The 6,000-nt window shown below is 49.0% G+C and overlaps 1 protein-coding gene across 4 annotated transcripts in view; it reads left to right on the top strand.

The window, feature by feature from the left end:
• Positions 1-6,000, top strand: part of BRWD1 (bromodomain and WD repeat domain containing 1) — a 184,399-nt gene that overhangs the window by 111,684 nt on the left and 66,715 nt on the right. The gene's annotated exons all lie outside the window — the stretch shown is intronic.

The following is a 6,000-nucleotide window of genomic DNA, read 5'->3' as shown; positions in this document are numbered from 1 at the left end:
AAAAATAAAGTAAACATGATTAGTTTTTGAAAGTATCAGATAAAATAAAACACCAATTTTCCCCATCCAAAAATTACAAATGAAAAATCCTTTCTCATTAATGGCATTGAGGGACCAAATACCCTTTTTACACACCTATGTTTAGGAGGCTGACAGGTTGAAAGTGTTGGCTTCACTTGGTGAGCTGTACCCTCTCCTCAGCCACCAGGTAGCTCTGTTTTAGCTTAGTAAGAGCAGACACAGACCTCTACGGGATCTGCTTTTTTTTTTTTTCTTCTCTTCATTGTTAATAATAATCTTTAATTTTATATAGCACTAACATATTCCGCAGCGCTTTACAGTTTGCACACATTATCATCACTGTCCCCGATGGGGCTCACAATCTTCATTCCCTATCAGTATGTCTTTGGAGTGTGGGAGGAAACCGGAGAACCCGGAGGAAACCCACGCAAACACGAGAACATACAAACTCCTTGCAGATGTTGTCCTTGGTGGGATTTGAACCCAGGACTTCAGCGCTGCAAGGCTGCAGGGCTAACCACTGAGCCACCTTGCGTGCTGCCATTGTTCTACCAGGTCGTGTTTATCTCAGATCCTGGACCTCCTCTCCTAAAAGTAACATTCCATCCTTCCCTCTTGGGAAGTGATAGATATTTGCCTTGCATTTATCCTAAAAATGTCTCTGCCAATTAGTCAAACACCCTTTTTGCCTGAATCAGTGTCTCCACCGTTGGTGTTCTTAGATCTTTTTGATCCCTTTCTTGCTCCTTACATGGAATCCTACAGCTCTCTGACCCATTGGCATATTTAAGCGCAGACTGCTCAGCCCTTCACCTTTAGGATCTCAACTGTTTTTTTTTTTTTTTTTCCTCTCCTAAAACTACGAGTCTTCCCATCGATGTCTGTAAGAATGAACTACTTTTCCTGCTGCAGAGGTTTTTTTTTATTTTGGGAAGTGCAGTCAGTTGGGAATACCTAGTACAGATGCTTTCTCTCAGTTTCAAAGAGATCTTAACCAAACCATCAGCTTTTTTGGCAGATTTTCATATCCTCACGTCCTTGCTCAACAGTTCTAGGATGTAATACTCCCATCACCACATCCCCAAGCATGGCCAATCTACAGAAGCGCAGGTCTGCAGACTTCATACAACATTCCTTAGGCCTTAGTAGTTGCACTTTGGGAGCAGAGAGCACTTCACTTGTGACATATGTCCTTATTCACCCTTTCATTGCCAAGTCATACCAGTAATCTTTCTCTTCACTGTTTCCCTTCATGTCAGCTTTGTCAACTCCCCCGACTCGTGGGATTCGCAAAATCTGCTATGGTTATTATGAGGCGATTTTCACTCCTCATAACTAGAGATGAGCCACCACCCTAGTGTTCGAATTCGATTTGTCGAATTGGGGGTGTGTTCGTTGAATGTTTGTCGAACACCATTGAAAGCAATGGCAGGCAAACACATGCAAACACATAGAAAACACCTTCAAAGGTGTCCAAAAGCTGACAAACTACTCAGAAGACACAACAAACACATGGAAAAGTGACAAGTACATATAGTCATGTGAAAAGAAAAGAGGTGGAGGAGTAAAAGGAGGAGGAGACACCAGATAAAGGCATGTCATGCCCTTCTAAAATCATGTAAAACACAGCAAGGGGACTCCAAGAAGAGTCTCTATTTTTTTTTTTTCCAAAATTTTGGGCACAGCCACCACTGGCATCAATTGCCCCAGAGTTGCAAGCTTAAAATGGTGACTTTCATGCAGCACATTCAAAAATCCACAAGCCTTTAGTCTCCCCAGGATGACACAAGGGTAGAAAAGTCCTTGCGGATCCATGACTTGTTCATCTTGATGAACGTTATTCTGTCTACATTGTCACTGGACAGCCGCGTGCGCTTATCAGCACACCACCAGCAGCGCTGAAGACACGTTCAGAGAGAACGCTGGCTGCGGGGCATGACAATATCTCCAAGGCGTGACTGGCGAGCTCAGGCCATTTTTCCAGATTGGTAGCCCAAAATGAGCAAGGGTCCAGTTCCACAGTCATGGCATCGATGTTCACTTGGAGATACTCCTGTACCATCCTCTCTAGGCGTTGACTATGTGTCAGACTTCTTGTCTCTTCTGGCCTTGCAAAGGATGGTCTAAAAAAAATTGGTGAAACGATTCCACAATTGCTGTTACCACCAGACACGGTGTTACTGATATGGTTTGAGTGATAACTCGACAGTCCCACGGTTGGCAAGTTAGAACTGTGAGATTCACTATGTGCACCACTGGTGTTTTGTGGAAAAGCAGATCTAAGATTCTGTAACAGCTTCTACTGATACTCCTGCATACGTGAATTCCTTTCTATGGCAGGAATTATTTCGCCAAATTTACTCTTGTGCCGGGGATCTAAGAGTGTGGCAACAGTGTAGTCGACATTACTTCGAATTCTGACAATTCGAGGGTCATGCTGCAGGTAGTGCAGCAAGAAGGCACTCATGTGTCTTGCGCATCCAGAAGGACCAAGTCTTGTTGGTGGCGGCGAGGTGAGAATCACGCTTCCTGCCCTCTCCCCCCAACCTCGCACAACAGAAATGTGATCAAGGTCTCCCTCATCTGATGAGTCTTCCATGCCCATCGCCAGTTCGTCCTCCATTTGTTACTTGGCTCCTGCACCTTCCTCAACAGTTTGGCTGCTACCATGCGCCCTCATTAATCCCTCTCCCCCACCCTCCCATGCCTGCCGCCTTGGTGCTGCGGATCGTCTGGACCTTGGAGATCTTGTTATCCCTTCCGCATACGACTCCTCCTGTACTTCCTCCCACTACCTGACTCCGAATACTGTTTAAAGTGTGCTCCAGCATGTAAATGACCGGAATAGTCATGCTGATGATGGCATCGTCAGCACTAAACATCTTCGTCGCCATTTCAAAACTGTGCAGAAAGGGTGCATAGGTCCTTGATCTGAGACCACTCCAGCAGCATGATTTGCCCCATCTCTGGATCTCGTTGGCCCAGGCTATGCGTCATAACGTATTGCATCAGGGCTCGTCGGTTCTGCCACAGTCGCTGTAACATGTGCAGAGTTGAATTCCATCGTGTCGGCACATCGCATTTCAGCTGGTGAATTGGCAGGCCGAACGACTTCTGTAGAGATGCAAGTCGTTGAGCTGCAGGATGCGAACGGTGGAAGTGAGCACACCATGACTGTGCCCTCTGCAGATGCCCATCTAGGCCGGGATAGTGGGCTAAAAATTTATGGACAACCAAGTTCAAGACGTGAGCCATACAAAGCACGTGTGTCACATTGCCCTGGCGAATGGCCGCACCCAGGTTTTGTAGCATTGTTGCACACGGCCTTCCCTGGCTGCAGGTTCAGTGGAGACAACCACAACTCCTCAGCTGTGTGACTCACATTTCAACGTAAACACCGCCTGATGCCGTTGAGCCCTGCTGCCAGCATAGTAAGGAGGTGTGCAGGATTCCTTCTGCGCAGTTAGAACGTGGGTGGCATTACAGACAGGCTTTGGGTGCAGGTGGAAGGACCGAGGCGAGGTTGAGGAGGCAGAAGCAGTGGAGGAACTTCTACATGCAGATGATTGACGCACAACTCGTGGGGACCGCAAGACTTGTACAGCAGCCCCTCCCCCTGCTGTCACCATAATTACCCAGTGCTCAGTCACTGACATGTGATGCCGCTGTCCATGCTTACTCGTCCAAGTGTCTGTGGTGAAATGCACCCTGTCACACAGTTTCTCAAGGAAGTGGTGATGTGTGTGACATGCTGGTGTAGCGCAGTCACAGCTTTCTTTGAGACGTAGTGGCGACTGGGCATCTGGTACTGGGGCACTGCGACGGACATAAGATCTCGAAAATCCTCTGTCCACCAGGCGAAAAAGGCAGCATTTCTGTAGCCAACAGCTTGCAGATGGTGAAATTCAACCTCTTAGCTTTGTCATGGCTAGAAGGAAATGATCTTTTACTTGTCCACATCTGAGGGACCGAGGGCTGGCTGCTGTGCTGAGACGGGGTTGAGTAGGGTGTCCCTGGCAAACTGCTGGTCTGTGAGGGAGGTGCAGGCGGAGATATTATGTTGCCTTCATCCAAAGGTGGTGCTCTCGATGTCGGAGAGTGCTCAACACCAGCAGGTGTTTCCACTTCCAAAAGAACTGACGACCTGTCAATCACACTGGCTGTTGCGGTTAAAGAGGTGGAAGGTCTGCGTCCAAAAGCATGTGTGACTGCTGTCCCCACAGTCGCAGGGGATGAAGAAAACGCGGATGCGCTTGCTGGGGCAGACTATGGTTGGCCCAGCCCGCTAGGCTGCATTGTAGCACAGTGAGCTTTCCACTGCAATTTATGCTTCATAGCCATGTGATGGTTCATGCATGAAGTACTCAAACTATTGATTTTTTTGGCCTCTACTTAGATTTTGGTGACAAATGTTACAGATAACTTGAGTTGGGTCATCCTTTTGCAATCTCAAAAAAGGCTCAGGCTAGGCAAGGCTTAGAGCCCATGCGACCTGAAGAGCCACCACGACTTCTGCCCAGAGGCAGAGTTGTGGTTGAGGATGCAGTTGTTGACGTGCTTCCAGTACTCCGTCTCTGTCCAGGAAGGCGCAACCTAACCTCGTCACTAGCATCCTCCTCCACCTCCTCTGCTGACCTCATCGACTGGCTGACTGTGGGTTATTTATTTATAAAGCACCACTGGGTTGATAGTAAGTGGGATCTCCAACCTCGTCATCACCCTGTGTGTTCTCACACCGGTCGTCCTCAGAGCCAACCTCTTCCTGCCCTGACCGAAAAGTCAAGTTGTCGTTCCAATCGGGTATCTGTCTCATCAGCATCTTCCTCATTGTCTCCACCAACAGGAGTTAGTTTGGGAATGAGGGTCTACATTATGCTCAGAACCTTCTTCATCTGGGCCTGGATCCGACTCACAAAGCTTCTGGGCATCCGTGCAGATCATTTCCTTGTCTGGACTCACAGCTTTGGAGCAGACCTCTGATTCCCAGGCTATAGTATGAGTGAACAGCTCTGCAGACTCAGTCATCTGTTACCCCATACTCAGACGGGCGGCTGAAGACCTGGGAGCTGTGAGGAAGCAAGTGCGATTGGGGTGACACCTCTGAGGTTTGGAGTATTTGTGATGTTGAGGTGGAGGAAAGCCCACTTGATGGAGCGCTTGATATCCATTCAAACACCTGCTCTTTTTTTGTGCCTCAGCTACAATTGGTAGCGATGGCCGTGTCCGTAAGAAAGGGATCATATCAGATTGACCATCTTAGTTTGGCTGGAAGATGGTCTTTCTCCATCGCTTCAATGGGGGACACAGAAACCATGGGTGTATGCTGCTGCCACTAGGAGGCTGACACTATGCACAGAAAAAGGTTAGCAGCTCCTCCGCAGTATACACCCCACCGACCGGCACTAATTTCCTCAGTTTAGTTTAGTGTCAGTAGGAGGTGGACACGGGTCTTTCTTTAGGATACGGAGTGAACAGTCACATCCGTACTCCCACAAAGAGACTATGAGTACGGCGTGTATTGCCACCCTGTATCCTCATAGCTCTCCACGGCAGGACCAAGAGCCCCGAGCACGGATGCGTGTCAGGCAATCCACCTGGTCCTCGCCCCCTGTCTCCCACCCACTCGCCCACCAGAGCCTGTCGGTCTGGATGAGACGCAGACCTCCTTCTATGGAAGAGGACCGGATCATAAGGTACAGGTTTTTGCTGAGAGGTAAGTATGGGACCCTGGAGTGTCACCTCCTCTCCCTGCTTCCCACCTCTCCCCAGCTACACCTCTCTCTTATTTTGGCCAGCCATGCTGCAGGCTTGGGGACCTTGCGGAGCGGGTGCCCTAAGTGACATCCCCAGGTGTCACGTCTCCTTTCAGCAGCCTCTTCCTCTCTCTGCGCCCCCCTCCCCGGCTGCACTTATCTTGTTTCGGCTCAACAGCCGGACGGCAGGCATGGATCCATTGCGGGGCGATCGCGCGGCAGTGCA

The sequence above is a fragment of the Dendrobates tinctorius genome, unplaced genomic scaffold (assembly GCF_039654945.1).
Source record: "Dendrobates tinctorius isolate UK_male_01 unplaced genomic scaffold, ASM3965494v1 ptg000084l, whole genome shotgun sequence".
Taxonomy (NCBI): Eukaryota; Metazoa; Chordata; class Amphibia; order Anura; family Dendrobatidae; genus Dendrobates; species Dendrobates tinctorius.
The sequence above is the reverse complement of the archived record's forward strand: the minus strand, read 5'-3'. Positions and strand labels throughout refer to the sequence as shown.